The sequence below is a fragment of the Thalia democratica genome, chromosome 4 (genome assembly GCF_965202585.1).
Source record: "Thalia democratica chromosome 4, ktThaDemo2.hap1.1, whole genome shotgun sequence".
NCBI lineage: Eukaryota > Metazoa > Chordata > Thaliacea > Salpida > Salpidae > Thalia > Thalia democratica.
Window position 1 is genome coordinate 746,464 of NC_139168.1, and position 23,882 is coordinate 770,345.

Sequence of the window (23,882 nt, forward strand, 5' to 3'; positions counted from 1 at the left end):
CTTGCATGAAGGATACGAGATGTGCACATTCATCTTCAGTGTTTCAAGGAAGTTGTTGAAGGGGGAAATAATTATGATAACCAATGGTTGAACACTGTAGAAGAGTTTGATCACATAGAAAACAAATGGTCGTACTTGCCTAATATGGTCCACAGAAGAACATGTCATAAATCAATTGCTTTAAAAAATAAGTTATTTATAACAAACGGGTTCCACAGAAAAGATTGTGAAGTTTTTGATCCAGTGTGCAACAAGTTTGTTCTAATAAAACCAGAACTTAAAAGATGTCTTATGAATATGTTTCCCTTCGGTGACAAAGTTTTAATGTTTTTTCAATATTCAAATCGTGTTTTATTTTACGATGTAGAAAACGACTTAGTTTCAGAAAAAATATGTGAAGTAACTGAAGGGGAAAGAGATTTTACTTGTGTTAAAGTTCCTTTTATTTAAAAAATTTTTTCTGGGAAATATACATGGAACATATCGATTGGACTTTGTTAACATTGTTTTTCTTCTTTTTTACTTGTTTGTTTGTTTTTTTCACCACCAAGTAGATTTTTATTTCTAATATTAAGAAGTTAAATGATATTTTTTAGTCAATTATAATAAAAATGTGTTTCTTTAATTATAAACCAGTTTAAAGTTTATATATATTAACTTAGTTTAATTTGAATTAACTTAAAAAAAATTTTTATTGTAAACTTTGCTCTATTTTTTAAACATTAACATACGATATGTACTTTTTACATTGAAAATTAATAAAATATTGTACAAACACAGTTGCAGTGTTAAAAATTTCAAAAAGTTCGTTGTATTCAACTATTTAATATTTCTTCTAATTTAAACATTATATATATCTTTAAAATCCAGTACAGGTTTATTGTTTAGTGTATGTTATCTTTAAAGTAACTACAGTAAAACGTTTGATTTTATTTTAATACAACCTTTTAAGTTTCACTACAAAATAACTATATTTGTAACCGGATGTTATATTTTGTTAAAATATTCAAGGACATTTCAATTAAATAAACGTAAACACCCGCTGATAAAAATATGTGGCATTCAGTTTATCGTCGAAAAGGTAAATACCAAGTTAATAAGACTATACATAATGCTACAATTGTTTTTTTGAGAAAAGATTAATAAATATCAAATTTACTAAAATAAGCAATCTTAAGCAATTTTAAAAACTTTTATTAACCATTTCTGTAAAAAATTTTAAATTAAGAATAAAATAAGAAGGTTTGTAAAAATCTAATTATTCAATTTTAGAATAGTTAAAAATAAAGAGGTGTAATAAAAGATATTCTAGAACTAAAAGATAATTTTGAATTTATTAAATAAGAACTCACAAGTTATTTAAAAACATAAAAACTAACTTAAGGTAAAAAAACATCAAAGAAGCTTAAGTTAAGCTAAAAGCTTAAGAACATTTAATTTATATGCCACACAAACTTGCAAAAATTTCTTTTTTCAAATTTTTAGCCTAATAAAACACAAAATTATACTGGCTAAAATTGGAAGTAAAACGGATGGTTTTAAAGAACTTTTTATATTTTTATATCTTTCTCTAATAGGTTAAACATATACGACCATGGTATAAAAGTTTGTCAAGGTAGCTTATCAATATTGTAATGATAAATGTATAAATAAATTAAAGCATTTATAATCGTTAGGACTGTTTATTAAACTTGAAGAACAGCTAGCTTCTTGTTTATTTTAAGTGAATTTAATAACAATTTAAAATGTCTGAAACAAAATAAGTATAAACATATAAACTAAAATGAGCTAAAACTTAATAATTAACTCATAAAAGAATTACATCCACCTAAACGTCAATAACAAACTTATTTTAAACAGTTTTTAATAATTTAACTCTATTTGACTTATGTATTTGAGTTTTATCAATTTATCATTCTCAGCTCATACTCCTGGTTTTATAAGCTACAAATGATTTTGTTTGCTCCTAAATACAGTTTCATTACAAAAACATTTCAGATTACAAAATTATACAATGTGTTTACTATATTTCATTGAAATTACCATTCTGTGAACAAAAACGAGTTTCAACTATACTAAAGACCCACAATGATTGTTTTATTTTTTTCATAAAAAGTGTTTACCTTTGTTGACTAAGTAGCTATTGCCTACTGTTATTAAAATTTTGAATATGTTATGATGTATAGTTCTAATTTGTTTAAAAAAAAAATTGCCAAAAACATGTTAAAATAATTAAATTTTGACAAAATGAAACTCACCTCAAGCAGTAATAAAGTGCAACAAGACGCTGGAAACTGATCTTAAACTCTGTAAATTAATTAATGTATTTTAATAGTTTTTTGCAATGTTAAAATAAAAAACAAGCAATTTTACAGCAATTGAAATAATTGAAATATAACTGTATAAAATAAAAGCTTAAGGTAGTAAAAACTGAACAAGATTTTTATTCAGTTTGTAAAGTACAGTTTTAACAACATTTAATTATTGCTAGCTTCATGTATCTTAGTTGGTATTAATGTTACAAGTAAAATGTACAACCTTAATATATTACACATCATATAACAGAAGTACTGATGTTTTCGGACAGCATGAAACCGGCCACAAGGTGGTGAACAGGAGCCGCAGTGAGGACATCGACATGTCTATTTGCCTGTTGAAGAATAAAAACAACATGGTACAAAGCACAAGTAATAACATGTCAAAATTTTATTTTCAATAAAAAAATGCACCATTTATAATAAACTGCTTTGGTTATGCTTTCTTAATTGAAATAGTCAGTTTACAACTTATTGTAATTAATTATTAATAAGAAAACTTGTAGTTTTAAATTATGAAATTTAAGGTATTTAATTTGAAAATGCTAACAAGCTTTAGTATTTATTATTTGAATTTTTTCATAGTGAGAGTAACAATTTCAAAAATAATCAAACGTTCAAAAATTATAATAAAATTAGTTTAAAAAATCAATATAGATATTAATAATCTTAAACATAATAAAATATTCATAAAAATAAAATTTATATTAGAGACCTGTTAGTAGTATAAAAGCACATGTTGTTATAAAGTTTGTTATAGGGAGGAATATGTATATGTAATAAAAATTTTTATTCAGTGTTGTTTTCAAATAAAACTTGTTGTTTGTATAACTTTGTTATATTTAAAACAGCTAGCAATGCAAATGAACCATATTTGTTACATGTTAAACTTCACAGCTGTTTAACTGAAAATAAAACTGTACTTGCTATAAAGTATAGATAATATAAAAATAAAATACCCAACATTTAAGTTTTAAAAAAGTGAAAACTTTCACATTTATACTTTATAAATTAACTCATTGTTATTGTAAGTGCGTACTTTACGCAAATGCGTACCTCTTAGTGTCCTTATCGATGTGTATAGTGCATGTGGTAAACATGATCATATAAAGAGTATAACATACAAGTTAAGCAATATTGAAAACAAGTGATTTTATAAAAGAGAGAAAAAGATTGACTCTCTTGAGGTAGCCAAATTTTTCAACAAGAACATTTCGGCATCATACGCGTATGCTTAATGTTACACTATTAAGAAAGGCACTTGTAGTGTGCCAGAAAGCGAGCTGACGACTTAGTCAGCTTAGGGATTTTACAATGTAAAGCTGTAATGAATAAATCCCTAGACGTCTAAGCGGATAGACGTCGTCAAGGCGAGTTGAGTATTAGTGTTTTGCAGGCATATAGCTTGAGTTGACGTGGCCGTCGACTCGAGCTGGAGTTGAAAGACCGCAGCTGGGCGGTTAGAAGTCGTAAAGCAGACCTCATTGAATAAGTAGCGAGGGAAGGTAAAGCGAGAGGAATGGCAGGTACCGTCCGAAGAAAGCCATGTAAAAGCCGGGCTCTCGCAAGAAGTAAAGGTAAAGCGAGAGGAATGGCAGAAACCGTCCGAAGAAAGCCATGTAAAAGCCGGGCTCTCGCAAGAAGTAAAGGTAAAGCGAGAGGAATGGCAGAAACCGTCCGAAGAAAGCCATGTAAAAGCCGGGCTCTCGCAAGAAGTAGCAGTGAGTAAACGATCTCTGATATGATTCAGCCCAAGTAAAAGAACGAGTGCGAAATGAAGTGATTAAAGCATTTCTAGAGGTAAAGGTTTGGCCGGGGCGACTGAAGCAGAGAAGGCGAGGTACTAGAAATGGCGAATGGTAAAGCACTCAAAATGTAACAAGTAAAAAAGCGACTGAATCTCACGGTCGCTTTACTGATCAGAGCTCATGTGCAGCGAAGAGTTTTGCGAACAAAGCAGAAGCTTTGAGAAAAAAATTACAGCAAAAGGGGAGGGCTGTTTTTTTCGAAAATTAGTTGAAAATGAATTTTATAATGTGAGAGAGTTTGATAGAAAAGATTGAAAAAAAATGGGAAAATTTTGGAGCAAAAAAAGGCCCCGAAGCCGCCGCGGCGGCTTCGGGGCCTTTTTTTGCTCCAAAATTTTCCCATTTTTTTTCAATTTATTTTTTCCAATGGCGTTCGTCGAAAGACGTTCGTCTTTTTTTTTACCAATTTTTTTCAGGCTTTAACATTATATTTCAAGGGCGTTTGTCGAAAGACAAACGTCCTTTTTTTTGCCAATTTTTTTTTGGCTTGCCCAAGAGAGTCTCCCTTATTAAATGACTGTTTTTTTATTTAAGTTATATCCTATATTTTGAGCGGTTGCGCCGAAAGGTGAGCATATTTTTTTTGCCCAAATTTTGTTTGACAAAATTATCAATAGCCTTATTAGTATAATGCTGTTTATTTTTAATACTTATAATAAATCAGATTTACAAAAGAAAGATGGTAGTTAGGTTTGATTACTTTGATACATATAAAATGAAAATTTTACATGTTTCAAAACCTACTTTCATCTTTGATTTTTTGATTTATTAACCTGATATGTTAAGTTACAATACTAGACTTATTTTAATATGTTGAATGTGTTTATTATGTGGAAATTTTTTTTTTATAAATTTTTTTTTTTAAGCTTAAAGATGAAGTAATAGTTATTTTTGTAAGAAAAATTTATAGTTTTATTAATTTAACCTATATGTGAGTTTTTGTTACAATATGCTTAATTTAATTAAAATAGATAATTGTAATAGAAAATTTTTAAGCCTAGGCAAGCATTATGGTTTTAAAAAACTGGACACCAAGAAAAACAAAAATCAAACTTTCAACCAAAGACTATTTTATTAATGCCATGGACAAAAGGTATCTTTTCTTTTAGTATATTTTACATAATATAATCTATTTTCTGAACAGTTTTTAATAGTGACTAGTCATTAAACGCAATTAAGTTATGTTATAGGCAGTTAAAATATTTTCTTATTCTTTTACAAAACGTTTAAATTAATTGTTTGCTTTTACAACATAAGTATGTGGTTATTTATAAATTAATAATGTATTAGTTTTACAACTAGCTTGTAATAAGTTTACATGTTTAAATGCTAAAACGTTTTTAATGTATATTGGAAGAATACTTAAATATTATTAAAGCTTTCTAACATTTTAATTTATGATCATCATTTTAGTCCCTAATTTAAGTTTTATATGAGTATATGCAGTACTCTGCTAAAAAACATGTTAAACCTTACTTTTCTAGTTTAACATATACTTTTTTGAATAGCAAGTATTTCAAGTTGTACTAAGAGCTAAAAATTTAACCAACCTCTTATACATTATCTTTCTTTTATTTTATTATTGCAAACCGATAGTAGGCTAGATCATTGTATTTTTATTAACACTAAAATAAATTTAAACGCTTGTATTTTACCATTTTTGTTTTAGTTTAAAGTCTTTTAATGTTTTAGTTGAAATACTTTACTTATTTTTAATAAATAGAGTTTTTTCAGTATAAACTGTTACGAGTTATAGTTAGTTGTTAAAGTTAGTGAACATGATTTTAAGAAACATCCTTAATTTAAATTTAAGTCCATTGTTTAAAAACTTCTGGCACAGTTGTTACTACAAAACAAAATTTTTCCTTAAAATAGAATCTTATAGCAGAAAGTTGGTAAGCTTAGGCAAGCATTAAAATTTTAAATAAAAAGAAGAAGGTAAACACTTTGTACAAATATTTAACTTCAAACCAAAAGCAGTAAATTTTAATTGAAAAGCGTGAACAAAATATTTCTTGTGTTTACATAAGGTCGTTGAATTTCTCAATAGTTTTAGTAATGTTAAGAAGAGTGACCAGTAATTTTATTTTATTTATTATGTAAAAGTAAAATAACCATCATGTTGTGTATTATAACATATACATTGATTGTTTGCTGTAGCAGATGCGTCTAACATACTATTTGGTTGTTTAGAAATATAATTATTGCTAACAATTTAGAATACACTTAAAGAAAAAATTAAATTACAGCAATGGAAAAAAAAAAACTGATAATGTTATAAAATGGTTTAATAAAATTAACTTTATCGTTTGAAAGTTTGAAACTTAATCGTTTCGTTCCTATTGATTAACTCAAACCAATTTTTATCTAAAGATAACTTCGAGTTGTAACGCAATGATGGACTTCTGATAATTAAAAAGCGATAAAAAGAATCATAAAAATATTATAATAAATAAATATAATAGAATATAAATAAAAATATTAAGATATTAGAGCGGGTTACTCTGAACAAAATTTAAAAAAAAAGATCGAATTGGGTAGCAGTAAGATAGACTTTCTTGATGTAATACTTGATCTAGAGAATGATATATCATCCCCACAGAAAACCCAACGCTAAAGAAAAAAACATAAATATAAACTCTAACCATCCACCAAGCGTCAAAAGAGAACTACATTATATGATACAAAATATATTATCTGCTTTATCAAAAAACAAGACTATGTCCAATTATTACAAGGAATCATACGAGAAGGCGTTAAAAACAGTGGCTTTAATAAAGTCTTAGACTATTCATATCAAAATTATGGTACGGCCGGTAGAAAAAGAAGAAAAAAGCAAATGTTATACTACAACCCCCCTTTTAGCGCAACATTAAAGACCAAAATATGAAAATCTTCTTAAATTAGTAGATAAGTGTTTACCTAATAACGGATAAATAAAATTCTCAACAGAAAGACAATCAAAATAAGTTATTCACGTATGCCCATTAATAATCCGAAATCACCGAATCAAATCTCAAAATCATAGAGGAAAGTAAAAAAAGCAGAAGAAAAATGAAACAACTTGCAATTGTAGAATTATAAGCTCATGCCCAGTGGAAGGTTTTCCAGACGTGTCATATACAAAGCTACTGTCTCATATAATAACAAAGAACAGCATTATATTGGATCCACTGCAAGAAACTTTAAAACAAAATACAATGAAAATATGCATAGCTGCAGAAATTAAATTCTGAAAGAATCCACAAAATTCAGCTCATTTATTCAGGCCGCTAACTTCAAAGATGATATGATTAAGAACAATGTTAAATGGAAAATAATGCATAAAATTGATCAACGCAAACCGAGCAGAACATGCTTTCTGTGTAATATTGAAAGACTTGAAATAGCATTCGCTGACAAAAAAAACCTTTCTCAACTCCAGAACTGAGCAAATTGGTAAATGTAGACATTTCGCTAAATTTTATTCAATATCATAACATTTTCATGTCCGTAATTGCATATTTTACCATTTTCTAAGTTTGTTGCATTTGTGCTTGTATTTATATCGTATTTGTACTTCATATTTTTATTTCATTGTATGCTATATCCAATAAGTTTTTTGTATTAAAATTTAATTTAACCCTCATAATAACTCGAATGATAGCTCTATAATAATTGTTCATTTCCTTATTAAACACTTTGGAATTTTTGTTAAGTTAACAGACTTTTTAAATTTAATCAGTGTTAACGAGAATCTAATTAGTACTAATTTTTAGCACTTTATAATAGTATATATAGCTTTGTCAGTCTTACTTAAAGAGTTTTTAGTTCGTAATCATTGCATTACGCATGAAACATTGAGTAAAACAAAAACTCAAAATTTCAAATTGTTTAATTAATTTTATTTAGAATATAAATATTGCGCTACTTTTAAATAAAAGTTAAGATAAACTATCATCTTTTAAAGATCAAGTTAAATGTTATTAATATAAATTTAATAACAAAAAGCTTTTAGCATTTTCTATTTCCGTTTATAACAATTACTGCAGTTTATAAGTTTACTTCAACAGCATTTTTGTTTTTAACTTTAACATTTTATTTTTTAAAAAGCAAGTACTTTAAGTTTCACTAGTAACTATACTATTTTGATAACTTTATAATTATAATATATTTTTTACTCATTGAGATGTTACAAACTCGATAGTAAGCTTGATTATTGTATTTGTTTTAATTTTAAAGTAAATAGTAAAACAAACTCACTACAAAATACTATTTTTAACAACATCATCAAAACTAAAAGTTACCATAAGCTTTGTGTTTTAAAAAATTAATTACTTGAAATTTGTGCTACAGTAAACACTGTAAAGCTAATTTTAATATTAATGTTACTGTGTTTTTAAATAATTGATGACATAATTAAATATATTCAAGCTGAGTATTTTTGATTTATAAAAGTACAAAACACCTATGAAATAAAAAGCCAGTACAGAGTTGTACAACTAAAAAGGTAGTATTCAAAAATAAATAAATAAATATTCAGTTGTGTATATGTATGTATACAGTAATTTAAACTTTTTTTTTTTTTTTCTAGAACGAAACGACATGTAATAAAAACTCCACAAGTTTTTTTTTTGAACTGTAAGGACCTTTTAAAGCTACTGTTAATTCATAATTTTGCCTTAGAATAATATGACTGCAGTTTTTAATTTTTATTGAGTATTAAGCAATTAAGTTGAAGAAGTATCATCAGATTTGCACCTGACGCCACTTGAAGCTAATTAATTGATAGCTCATTTAATTTTAATGTATAAACAAGTATTTAATCAAACTTCGTTTGTAGAGCGACAATTCCAATAGCGGATAACATTAAGCACTACTTTAAAATAAAAGAATTTAAATGTTAATAATAAATCTATTTACGAGTGCTTTATCATAGTATATTTTATCATATTTTTATTTTTTTAATGTTTTATTTAAGTGTGGACCGCGACAACGTTTTTTTTAAGGGCACTGCGACTTCTGGTTTAGGCTACCATTGTGGTACGGTCCTGCTTCATTCCAAACAATTTAATGACGTAATAATGGTAAAAAACTTTAATTTAAAATGTGTACCTTTTGACTTGTATTTTACTGAATTAAATTGAAATGTATTCTGAAATATTAAGTACAACTTATTTTATCAACTAACTTATAAACTAAAACAAACAATGTTCACCTATTAAGTAAGAAAGACTAGGAACATATTTGCAGTATATCTTATTCACTTCGCTTCTGGTTCTTGAGTCTTTTTGCGTCTACTTGGTCCTTCTTCATAGTAACCTATGAAATAACACGTTTTAAATATAAATAAAATTGTTTATATTTTCATAAAACTGTTTATATGTTAATTGTATGCACACCTCTTAAGGAAAAAGAACACGAAAGCGTTAGACAAAGGAGGTCACAGGCACAACTGGGGTACAACGCTACAAAATAAATAACATAAGATTCTTTGACCACCGTTTTGTGTAAGGGTTAAGACGAAAACAAGTTGAAGTTTCAAACAGGGTAACCAGAGGTTTTTAAGAAAATTCTTCGGGTACTCTGAATTTCTTTTAGGTTTTCCAAAGTACAAGTTTTAAGGTTGATTTTTAGTATAAAATTAAGTTTAAGGTAAAAAGCTGCCATAAATAGTACAAAAAGAAATCTACTTTAAGTGCGTTTTCAACAAAGAAAAAATTAACAATGACAAAACATTTTTATTTTATAACAACTTTTTTATGTCAATATTATACGTGTAAAACTTTTGGATTCCAGGTATTTTAATTATTTTTGTTCAAAATTCCCGGTTTTATTTTTATTATTTATGTTTTAAATTACAGGTTTTTTCTGATTTCTTTTGGTCTAAATTGTCAAATTCTAGGTTTTTTACAAGCTTAAAGGCAACAATGTTTATGGTATTGTTTAATAAACTCTTTGGACTAAACACTCGTACAACTATATGTTCAACATAAATCTGTAGAAAATATTTTACTACTCTCGCATGCCAAACAAAAATATGTAAATAAGGTCCGACAATCGTAAAATGGTGGAGGAAGAATCAGAACACACGAAAAAATATGCAATTACAAAGAAAAATGTATGTTCGAATGCATATTATCAAACGTCGTATAAATAGCGATTGTTTAAGTACTAAGCAATACGCTGGGTCATCAGGATCTATGTTTTAAAGCAGATAAACTATGCCTGAATGGTTTTAATAACATCAAAAACGAACTTAAACTTGTAATCTTTTATATCTATTTCGTTTTTTTTCTTTCTTTTTCGTTATTTTTTTTCTCGTTTCAACTCTTTTTTGTACCGAAAGTTTTTCACGGTTGCCAGAAAGAATCACTTTATTTCGTCGATGGACAAAACTCTTCATTTTTAGTTTTACCCATTATTTTTGATATGATTTTAAATGATAAGACTTAAAAATGTTTTAAATGATAAAGATTTTAATGAGAAAGGTAATAATACTTCATAAAAGTAGTGTTTTCACTTTTTATACTTATTTTTAATTTTTACATAAAAAAAAATATAAATAGTATAACAACTGTATCATCATAAAACATTTTTTTAACATTATGAATCAATTTCCAAAAACTCAAGTAATCATCAAAACTAAGAAGTTAATATAATTTAATGTTTTATATATAAAAATTTGAATTATATACAGCAATACTTAAACTTGTTGTTGTAAAAGTGTGCTGTTATAAAATTTTAAATAATTATTGACATCACTTAATACATTCTAGTGTATTTTTTATAGTTTGTTAAAAGTACGATAAACTTTAAAACTACTTATTCTTTAACATTAGTAGTTTGTACAACTAATAAAATTATAGTAATAACATATTCTAATTTTATGTACATTAATTATTTTAAAATCTGTAAAATAAACTAGCTTCTTACAAACGCGATTATTCATTAATAGTTTTGTTTTATTATCATTATAAGACATGCACAATAAGAGTATATTTTATTTTTGAGATGTAATGAACAACAATAAAAGTAATGTCAAAATAAAGAGGTTGCTTACGGGTAATTAGATACGGATTTGTATGAGTATCTAAGAGAATATCCTGTGATAAACCATTGTCTTATTTCTAAATGTTGATTAGTTATATTTACCCACAAGATTTAATAATTAGCAAGCTAGATTAAAGCTAAATTGATAACAGACAGTACAAATGAAAAATAACTATCAAGTGAGAACTTCAGACGGAACAGTCACATCTTTTAGTCCGAATACATTTACATACTTAATTGTCACCATTTTATAATGCGCGAAAATGTAAGTAAATACTGTTTTTTAAGCATTGAAAAGAACGTAAATCTTGGTAAAAAAATAGTTTGATTTATAACATATATGTTTACAAAAACTTCACAGAGTGTTATTTTTTATAACTTGAAAATATTTATTTATTTGTTGTACTATTATTAGCACATTTGCGTATCTTTAAAACTTATAAAATATTTTTGTTTTCGCGGTACAACAATAACTCTAAAAACTTAAACTAAATCTTGCGAAAGTATTAAGAAATTAAGTTTTTCAATGTATTTAGTTAAGTGCTTTCAAATGTACATAGTTTTGAATAACTTTTAGTTAAACATGTTCAAGCTTCTTTTTGACCTATAAAGTATTCTGTTAAAAGCATCAACAAAACAGAACTTTTATATTAACCCAGGTGTATTTTAGCTTCTAAGTGTAACAGACACATTATAAAATAATGGAATCAAGAGATTTGGCATCTTAAACACAAAAGTGGTATACGACTCAAACACCGTCTCAAGAATATGTCTATTCAACAAACTTTAATTTACAAGAAATATTTGTTCGACTTTAGTCATTTTGAAAATATCTAGTTTCAATTATCTAGTACCTTTTTTAATGAGCACCTAAACGCAGTGTTATGTGTTAAAAGTTATTTTTACTAGGCACAAAAATTGCACACCGGTACGGTATATATATTTATAATAAAATAATTCAACTTATCAATACCATAATATTCAATTCAGTTAATTACTTAATTTCAACATAGATTAGTGTTAATTAAAAGTTTTTTTTTTGTTAGAATAGCAAGTATAGTCACCTCTCGCGAATCTACGCACGTTGTGTCCACAGCGAAAGTGCGTAATTAAACGATAGATAGTGAAAATACCTAATAAATTGGCTGTTTTCCTATAATGAATTTGATTAAATACATTTCAAGGACTTTTCCTTTTTTTGTTTACAATAACTGTTTTTGTTAGAGTTGTACATATATGCGAAAAGTTTTTTATTAGAAATCGTTTATACGTATACAAAGTTTTTTTACTTTGTTCTTCGGCCACCTAAGTTTAAATTTGTTCTACATAGTACTTAAAAAAATACTTTTTTGTTCAATTAATCATTAGAATTTAGCAAAAAATAAGAAAAATATTGTTTAAAATGCGACTTTATGCCATAAATATTCTGAGAAATTGAACAGTGTACCGTGTTTGATTTAAAGGTCACCATGGGGACTAAGACACTTAAAATAGTAAGAAAGCCATAGAATTCAATAGGTTCCTTAAATAGACACAAATTTTAAAAGCAATCAATTTTATTAAAAGTTTACTAAGTATAAACAAATAAAGATTTAAGTTAGCATTAAAATTTAAAATATTATATGTATATTGTAAACTGAAAATATACAATAAATTTACAGGATTAGATATATACTAAGTTATAATTTTTTGTATTTTCGAAAGCAGTCAACTTTTTAGGGACTGAAATAAGTTTAAAAAAGACAAATATAAGACATTAGTTTATAGTTTTGCTTTGTTTAGTAGCCCCGATCTGTAGCCTACCTAAATCTAAATTTTAAGTACAAAGAATTTAACTAATTGAATAGAACCTCATTGAATTGGTTAATTTCAAGCCTAGATAAAGACCTCTACCAACTTAAAATATGGGAAGAGCGCATAGCTAGTTAGATAAATATGATACAAAAGGACGTGACCTGATTTACTCAGCAGATTGTGCATAGCATCAATGAGGTGGAGTTAGGCGCCTCGAAGTAATTGAGTGAGACCACAAAAATTTCATCAAGATTATAACAGCCTGTAACGAAGTTATAGATCCAACCTTAAAATTGAGTTGTTCAGAGCAGAGATTAGCAAAATACAAAGTAGGCGCGATGTATTCGAGAAAACACAGTACGAGAAAAGAGTATGGTTTGATTATCAAGGGCTTAGCAATAGAAAGTACCAAAACGTTTTAAAAGAAAAACTTTTAGGGAGCTAAAAACTACAAAACGAGCCTTGAAATTTCTCTCTTCATTGGGTCTTATCCAAACAATTTCGAACATTGAAACCGTGTTTAACAAGCTCGAAAACTCTGTAGGTTTAACTATATCGACGAACTTATAGAGAAAGTAACAAATTTGTCTTATTTTCTAGTATACTACTTTTAAAATATATGTCAAGTCGTTTTAGTTCGGCTAGAGTTGAACAAAGAAAATTCATTAACTTAAATTTATTTTTACGTAACACACATTCGAAAATTCGTGAAAAACTCAGCGACCAGTACCACAAGCGCAAACAGAAAACCTCTCAAGAGAGGAGTTTGAAAAGCAACAAAATAATTTTGCTAGAGAAATTCGCAAAAAAAGGCAAATACTACGCGAGTTCGAAGCAAAATGAGTCGCTAAGACCACCAAACCCAAGCCTGATTTGGCCTGATGCGCACGAACCCTGTAGTAACACACTAAGCTACTTTTGAAAGTTAAATTGAAAAATATAGTTATATACTGACAACAACTACGATATTTTAAGTAGAATCTTAATGAAGCGTTTTTTTAACTACTGATAAATACTAAACACTTCAATAATGCAAACAAAACTTCAACTAACAAAAAGTACAATGTTGACTACGAATTTGACCATTGAGTTCCTTAACAATTTCAACGAGCAGGATTGTGTTCCTGGTAAGCTCCAACTTGAGTTCCATTTCAGCCTTGTTCATCCATCTGCCTTCCATGTCACCGTTCTGCTGTATAGTGTGCAAGAACACTTCTCTGTACAAACATATTCATTTGTTTAATACATAATTTGAATCAACCTACTATTGTACATTTTTATAAGTAAATAAGCTAAAAACGCTAATCTAATTTCTACTACGTCTTGACAAATTAGTTTATCTTTAGTTTTAAGAAGCAGTTTGAAAACTAAAACCAGTTTTACCAGACTCTATTCTTAAGTAAAAACTATAAAAAAAGTTTTAGTTAAAATTCAAAACTCTACAAAGTAGTAAAATATCAAAGTAAATTAAAAGATACAGTAAGTTCAAAGAACCTTAAGAATAACTTTTAATACTTAATTCATGGAAAAAAGAATATTTTGAAACCATTAAACACTCTAATTCTTTTTTTTATCAAAACCACGATTTAAAGTAATAATTAAAACGATACTGAAGAGAAAGTTCGTGCTTATTAGACAAAATTAATATTCTTGTTTTATTTAAAAATTTTATTTACTTACGCCTCTGCTGATAAGCAAGTGAGGTGTCTGGGTGCCTGTGACGTAACAATAGTGGTTGTGGATAATCTGACCGGTGTTTTCCAGCCTCTTGCGCTAAAACACTTCCTACCTTCTCACCGCACAGCTTGCCGAAACTTCCCGCGCCTGAATCTTTGCCGGCTCCCAGCGGATCTCATCGGGGATTTCCCATTTCTGAAGACATTTTTCTCTCACGTCCGACTGCCGCGTCTCCTTCAAGATCCTGTGCGACAAAATAAGAAAGTTTGTTTTATTTAGTTTAATGATTTGATTTTACTTTGCACAACTAAAACACTAAAAGTTAAAAGATAATTGACCTGAAACTTTAAAAGTGTTTTCTAAAATAAACCTACAATTCAAAATTTAAATACAGTTTTTTTTAAGTATCATCTGACGTTAAATTAAACAACAAATTATAAACTTCAAAATCTAAAAAAAACCGCAATAAAAATATTAATAAAACCAACCATTTTCTAATTTGTCTCTACAATATGCCTGGAGTTTTGACAAAGCTTCGCATTGTTCATCAGCAATTCTGTAGAAAACTTTGGTATTTACTTAAATTTTTCAAATTTAAATATATTTACTCTTTATATTACACCAAAAAAATTAAATTACATAAATGTAAATACATAAAACATTTATAAATAAAGACAAACTGAAAAGGCGTATAAAAAGATATTTTTCTATACTTTTTAATGAATGTTTAAATAATCTAATCAGAGTAACTTTTGATAAAATAAAATGTCATAACAGTTATTGAATAGAAGTTGTTTTAGTGTTTTAAATATAAAACTTTTTAAACAAATATTTATTTTAAAATAATGTATATGAAAGCATTGTATTTGCTTATATTTTCTCACAAAGTAAAACTATAAGCAGTAAACGAGTTTAGTTTGGCAAATGTTTTGACAAAAAAAGAGGCTAAAAGTTTTGAAGTGCTCTTAAATAAGATTAGGATATAGTTGGTGTAAGTTATTTAACAATATTTACCTAAATATTTACTAAAATTCACATGTATTTGACGGATATTCAACGGCCTAAGGCTGATAAACTCATGAATATACACAAGTTTATGCAATTTTACTGCAAACTTTAAAATGCAAAAAGCTATAAAGCTACTGGATAAGCTTTATTTATAGCTTTAAAAGTGTTTATTCATAGCAATTCTTTATAAAAAATTCAATACTCTGACATTAAATCTGACTAAAAGAAATGTCTTGAATGAAAGTTTAGTGAACTTATATTAATTCTAATGGTAAAAAAAATAACCATACAGTATACTCATTCATAGTTTAATAAAAAATAATAATTTCAATTCATATAAAAAACATTTACAAATTATCATAATTTTTCTAATATACACGAAAACCAATCATTAATTTCAAAAAAAAAAAGCAACCTTTCGAAATTTGCGGGCCGGCTGGTGACCGGCTATGGTGAGTTTTGTGATGCGGTGCAAGTATTGTGAAGGGGGTGCACATGTCAGCATGAAGTTCTGCATATCAGCCACGCGGTGGCGAACTGGCACATTGTATTTTCTCAATGTTCCTCTGCACTGCTCTGCCTACGAAAAATTAAATGAATATTTGTTATGATGAATTGTGTTTAATGGTGAATCTAAACTGTAAAATTTGAAACTGAATGTCAAATAGCTTTATGACCAGCATAAACTTATATTTGGATCTTAATATAGTCTTTTGGAAATTTAAATGCACTTGCAGTCCAAGGACCCAAGTATAGTAGTTCAGTAATAAAAAATCAGAAAACGTAAACATGCTTTATAACTTATTAAAGTAGCAGTGTTATATCTACTGATTTATATTTTAGCGGTTCTAAAAAAAATTATATCAAAAGTAAATATTGTTAAGTTTAATTAACTTTCTTAAAATCCCTAAATCATAGAATCTATAATTTTTTTGATAGCAAGCGCAATAATAAGTAAAATAATAACAACAATAAGTACAATAATACAGTAAGTGAAAAAATAAAACGTAAATGATAACCAAACGATAAAAAAAATATCTTATATCTTATAAGTTTCTCTTTAGTATTGTAATGTGACAAACTGGAGCTATACATTAAAAATAGCATTTAAAAACAGATTATTAAATCAAGCATTAACACAACGGTTTATGAGGAAATATTTGGGCTTAAATAAAGAGAAGCACATGAATAATGTATGAGCTCAACAAATAACTTTAAACATAAGGAGCTGATTTGGATAACTTTATAGTAAGTTTCACATTCAAAGATTAGAAAAAGTTTATAAAATTTAATATTTCACTTATTTCAAACAAACCTATTTTTAACTCAAAAGTAAAACAAACCGTAGTAGGGCTCGAAAAGCTCGCTGTTGGTCGAGTGGAAGTCGTACAAATTGAAGTCGTTTTTCCCGCGCAAACCCGAATCCCTTCCACCTCCTCCGCCACACAATTCGCTGAAGCCTGCCGGCCCGGCGCAGACGTCGGCCAAGTACAAAAGCTCCGACGACTTGATTCCCTGCAAAACGACGAAAGTTTTTAATTAATGCTTGTTATGATGAATTGTGTTTAATGGTGAATCTCAACTGTAAAATTTGAAACTGAATGTCAAATAGCTTTATGACCAGCATAAACTTATGTTTGGATCTTAATATAGTTTTTTGGAAATTTAAATGCACTTGCAGTCCAAGCACCCAAGTATAGTAGTTAAAAAGTACTGTTAATTTTCAAAGGCAGTAGAAAGTTATATGTGACATAATAATGCAACACTTAAAATTTAACTATTCTGATTTATCACGATATCATCTATTAAGATTTCTGGTTTACTAATACATCTTAGAGATAACTTTAATAAACTTTATTTTAGGAAAGTATATTCAAAAGTTTGTGGCTAACAACATTTTTAAAACTACTTTAACGATTAAGAAATGATATATTTATCTTAACTTTATGTATAGAAATATTATATAAATTATTTTTTATAATTTTATTAGAGGTGATTTGATTTTTTAGTTTTTATTTAAACTAACTAATAATGAAAAGGTGACAGTTGAAACTTCCAGCTACAGCAAAATAAAATTTCGCGACTTGTAGAATCACATTTGCAAGCTGTTAAAGAAAACAATTAGTTTACAATGAAAAAATATGTTTATAGATTGTAAATTATTATATTAAGTTTTTAAGTTTTGCATTGGATCTAAAATGTAAGAGAAAACAATTAAAATCTAAATCATATAATTTATAGTGGATATATGCTTCTTTTTAGAATATAATTAAACTTTAGTTGTATTTATTTAAACGTTAGTTTAGGTAGTGGGTAGTGTATAAAAAAGTAAATAAAAAATGTTCTAACATTTTTACCAATTCGTTAAATAGGGGGTATAATAAGTAAGCTAGTCAAAGAGGGGCTAGATGTCAAATTTGCACGAGGGGACAAAATTGCACGACGATACTTTTGCACGAGTCTTTTTTGCACAAGCAGACAATTTTGAACAGAGACATTTGCATGGATGAGTTTTGTTTTTACTTATACTGTTACCCCTAACCCTTAACTTCGGTGAACAGTTTTTTTTAGTATTTTTTTTTAATAATTTATATTAGTTATTTTTTTATTTTTACTATCACTGTAACCCCTAACCCTCGGTAAGTAATCTTTTTTTCCTTTTTGATTTTTTGTTAATTTATCTTTTTTTTTCTGTTTTTCTGTTTATTTTTATTTTTTTCTGTTTTTTTTTACTCTCGTGAAAAATTTTCTTCGTGCAATTTTGTTTCCTTGTTTATTTTTTGTTTTCGTGCAATTTAGTGACCTCGAGCAATTTTGACCCGTTCTTTCAAAGAAGATGATAAAACATTATGTAGATGTCATTTCAAATTTAAATTAGTTATAAAATGTTTAAACGACATTATTTTAATATCATACTTTATGGGTGCATGACTGTTCAAATTCCGACAATTCAAATTCTTAAAAAAAATTGAAAGGGCCACAACTAAATAAGTAATGTATATTTGTCAAATATAAAAAATATATATGTTAGTCCTAATAATATCTACAAGCTATTTTTTCTTTTTGCAAAACATTAAATATTTTTTGAGATATGGCTTAAATAAAGTAAAAAACATAGTTATTTAGAGTAGTTATAAAATATCTTTTAAATTTTTGAGATTTTGTGAAAAATAATAAGTCGCTTGTAGATATTAATAAGATCAACAAATGCATTTTATATTTTTTAAAACTTGTATAACTATTTTAGATAAAGTCTTTTAACTATTTTTTTAAGAGTTTGAATTGTTGGAATTTAAGTTGTCCAAATTTGAATTGTCATGTAACCATACTTTGTATTGTAAAATTGTTATATTTCATAATTTACTAAATAGTTGTAAGTAACACAAAATACTTTTATTTGAAAAAAACAACCTTTTCTATTAGTGCTAAAACTCATAATTAGTTTACAAAAATCAATGGTAATTACCTAGCATGATTGTACCAATATCAAACTGAAATTATATTTTATTCTTGGTCTATTATAACCATAATCTTAAGCTAAAAATGACATTGTAATACATAAATAATAAAACAAGCTTATTTATCATAAACTAATAAAACTTAAATGTTTAATTGCTTTATTTTACAGTATTGTTCTTAACTTAAACATTGTATTGATATAACCGATTTATATTGTAAAATTAAAGTGATTAGTTGTTCAAAACTACTAGTTAAAATCAAATAAATTTAATTTTATTTATATATTTATAAAGCTTGTTTAAAACGAAATATAACTTAGACTAAACTTATGGTTATAATAGAAATAGACCAAGAACAAAATGTAATATCAGTTTGATATTTGTGCAACATCATGCAAGGTAGTGGTTATTTAAACATAACTAATATATTTATTGACTCACTGATTTGGTGAATAAAAACTTTTTATATAAAACTAAAATTACATTATTTAAGAAATAAAATAAAAATTAACAACTATGACTTTTACTAATGCAGTATAAACATACTAAGTATAATCAAAACTAGTAAAAGTTAAATTTTTTAATGAATTTGATTTGAGTTATTCATGACTAAAAGAAATTAAAATTAACTTAAACCATTCTTTTAGCTTTTACCTTTAACTTAACAACATTATGCAGTAACTATTATAAGCTAGCAACGAATTATAGAAAAATTGTTTACATTATCGTCATCTAAAATACATTAGCTTTTTTATTTTTTTTACATTTTATACCATTAAAGCTGATAAATAGGACAAAAAAAATTTTAAGTAAAAAAAAAGAAAAGCAAAAGTACTTTATGTTCATATAATTTCTTTAAGTTTTACCAAATGTTTTATTTTTATTTTAAAGCCATTTTCATAAGTGAAACTTAGAATGCTATTAAACTTTTTTTTAATCTTACTACTATGCTCCTTAATACTTTTTAAACTGGAAAATTGATTTGTTTTGCTGTTAAATAAACTTCAATGAATGAATTTTATTAAAAACAATTGGGTTTATATTTAAAGATTGGCCCATCATTATGCAAAAATGAATCCCAGTATTTTGTTTTTTAATCCTTTTTTCTAGTTAAATCATTTTGCAGAAAGTTTATAAAATTTTTACAATTTGTAGAAAATTTATACAGTTTTTTGAATATTTGGAGAATAATTTACTCTTTGCTAGTCAGAAAATTTGTTGGTAATTACCTAAGATGATGTCGCACCAATATCAAACTGAAATTACATTATATTTGATGTCTTTTTTATCATAAACTAATAAAAATTAAACACTTAATTGCTTTTATTTTACAATATTAATCAATTATATCAACACAATATTTTCTTGTTTACAATATTGAAAAAAAAACTGATTAATTAACTAGGTTTATAATAAATAACTTTAATTCTTAATGTGTATTTATATAGGTTGTTTAAAAAAAAATAAAGATTAGATTAAACATATTAGGCTTAAAAAATTGATTTTTACCCTAAAGTTATGGTTTCATAAGACATCAAATACAATATAATTTCGGTTTGATATTGATGCAACATTTTCCTGGGTAATTACTGAATTGTTTTAAATTTATACTTGTAAAATAATTATGAAAACCTTTTTAACTATTTACTTCCCACTTAAAGGCATTTTAATTAAATACTTGAAATAATTACAGGGTGGCCACTAGTTTTTCAGAATTTTTTTCCAAGTTATTGGGTTTATTTTTAGTTTATAATTAAGCTTCAAGTAAAAACTGTGTTAAATAGTATAACAATATTGAAAAGATACTGTAAAAATACTTTGCATGTGTTTCCAATTAAGTCTTTTTTGATAATGACATAAATTTTTGGTCCATATAATAATTTTTGTTTCAAATCTATACTTAACATGTAGAAAATGTTTAAAACTCTAGGTTTTTCCAATTTTTTTTAAAATTGCCAAATTTCTTTATGATTTTAGGTTTGGTGACCACTCTGTAATTATGCTTAATCTATAAAAAATACAATTTTGTCAATAAATACATAAAACAAATTTTAGATTCTATATATTACATTAAGACATTTAAGGAAGATATTGACAATTATATTTGTATTTATTTACAGGATTGCCACTCCTTTTTAACATCTTTTTCCAGGTTTTCCAAATTTCTTTCAGGTTTTTAAAAGTACACATTTTTGGGTCTATTTTTAGTTTAATGTTAATTTTTATATAAGAAACTGTGTTAAATAGTATAAAAACTTTGAAAAGATACTGTAAAGTTACTCTAAATGTGTCTTTTATAAAAAAACTTTTGATGATGACAAATAAATCTTATTTATATGATAGATTTTTTGTGTCAAATTGAAATTTTACTACTGAAAATGTTAGAATAATGAAAAATTTCAGGTTTTTTGATCAAAATTCCAGGTTTTTCTAGGTTTTTTTCAAAATTTCCCAAATTCCAGGTTTTCCTAGGTTATTTTTGCTTAAATTGTCCAATTCCAGGTTATTCCAGGTTTCCAGGTAAAGTGGCAACCCTGTATTTAGATAATTTTTAGGATAATAATCACATTACTTTAAAATGTAGTACAAAAACTTACCTTTCCAACATCTTAAACTTGTTTTTAGTTTAAGTAAGTTTACCTGAATATTTTACAAAACACCCGGGGAATCCCAAATAATCTCATAGCAGTTATAACAAACCAGGTACTTCAGCGACACAAAGGAACTCTTTTTATTTTTAAATAAAACATTAAGTACAGATAATAATTTATTTAATAAAAACATCAGTCTTTTTTACACGTTTATTCCAAAAACTTAATTTTAATTAATATTACAAATGCATTAGTAAATGCTCAATGTTTACGTTACTAAACAGAATTGGGAAACAAAACTTTCAGCCTTATAATATAACAATTTCATAAAAACTAACAGTTTTACTTAAGTTTTATTGTTTTTTAATAAATTATTTTCAAACACATTTAAAGTTCTGTTTTAACTATGTTCTCAAAACAACGTGTTTGAATTGTGTTTGTCTTTTTGTTATACTTTTTAAAACTACTTTAGTATCTTATAATATAAATTTAACTTAAAGTAGAAAAATTATTCGATTCTGTAAAAAATGTTTTATTGAATTAAATAATAGTAAACTTTTAATAGTTAAAATAGTTAAAGTTCAGTTTATAAGCATTTTGTATATAAAGGTGTTGTATTTTATTTATTAGTCATATTCACTTTAAACTTCGAGTATTTAAGTTTTATTATTTGAGTTACTTTTAAAGTTTCGTTAAAAAATGTATGGCTTCTACTCATTTAAGTTAGATTAAACTTCTGGCATTACAAAATACATATTTCATTATTTAACATTTCCTTATTTAAGTAATGAGAAAAAAATTATACAAATAAGTTTAAACTTAATAATATTATTAAGAAAAAGTAAAAAAAGTTATAAAAAGTATTTTCAATACTTTTTATTAGTATCGTATTTACTAAAACATCTTGTTTAATAAAAATATATTTTTATGGCAGATAATCAAACAGATAAATAAATCGTGACTTGTACTTTAAGAACAAAATTAAATTGCTTGTATTTATATTTTATAATTAAGTTACAAATTTTATTTCATAATCACTGTTAAAACATATATATAATAAAAATTGAAAATTAAGTTCTACATTAATTTATTAGGTAGTAACTTACTTAAGTAATCATTAATAAACGATATTTATTTGTATTTAAAAACAAGTTATTTCTACTTAGTTAGTATGTTGTGTTTTGAAAGACTTAGCTTTTACAACTTTTTTTTTTTTTTTTGAGGAACTGAAAACAATTACGACTTACAAATAATTAACTAGAATAAATATAATTTAAACAAAAGTAAGGTACATTGTTTTTTGTCAACTTATTAAACATATTAACTTGAAAACTTGGAAAATATCGTAAGTAAAAAAAATTAAAACCTTTGATCAAAACTTCACCTTTGGTCATTATTTATGTTAATTAAGTGTATGGAGTAAAAAAGTTTGAAAGCCGATAATTAAATAAAGTTTACCACTAATGTTGCCTTTGTTCCAATGTACTAGCTCCCTTGGAGTCCACGGTCCCATTCCTGGATATTGAATCTTTTTTTCTACCCTTCTTTGCAGGTGATCCGACCTAAATAATGATACATAATTGTATAAATTAACTGTTAATATATATACATATAAATTTGCAAACATGTTCTAAATTTATGATATTAACATGAGAAGTGTTTAAAAGGCTTAATGGCATATGGAGGTTCGACATTTTTATATATCATTGGATTTTATATGTTACCATGGACATGAAAACAGTTAAGGAACCGATCAAAAAGCAGAAGTATTAGGCTGATGCAAAAGCTACTCTTACTCGTACTGAAGTCGCATCAAATACAAACAAATAAAAAACACTTGTAAACTATTTAAATCACATTTCTTCTCTCAAACTCGTTTCTTCTCAAACTTTTCCCTCACTTCCGGAATCCACTTGTCCCGATCCTCCCAAACCCCATTCACATAATCGGGTTCAAAGGTGCCGGTACGGTAGTTGAAGTGGCTCCAATCTACTTCCGGGTGGAAGTACACTAGGTGGCGCATGCTCCTCAGCTGCCACGTGTTGGGGACTGTTATGATTTAAAATTATAAAATTTATTCTGTTTGAGTTTATTTTTGTTGATGCTATTTTTAAAAGAAGAAACAAAAACGTGTAATGATAATTTTTTTTGTTAGGTTAAACTAAAAGTACTTCTTAATATTAATGAATAGTTTTATAA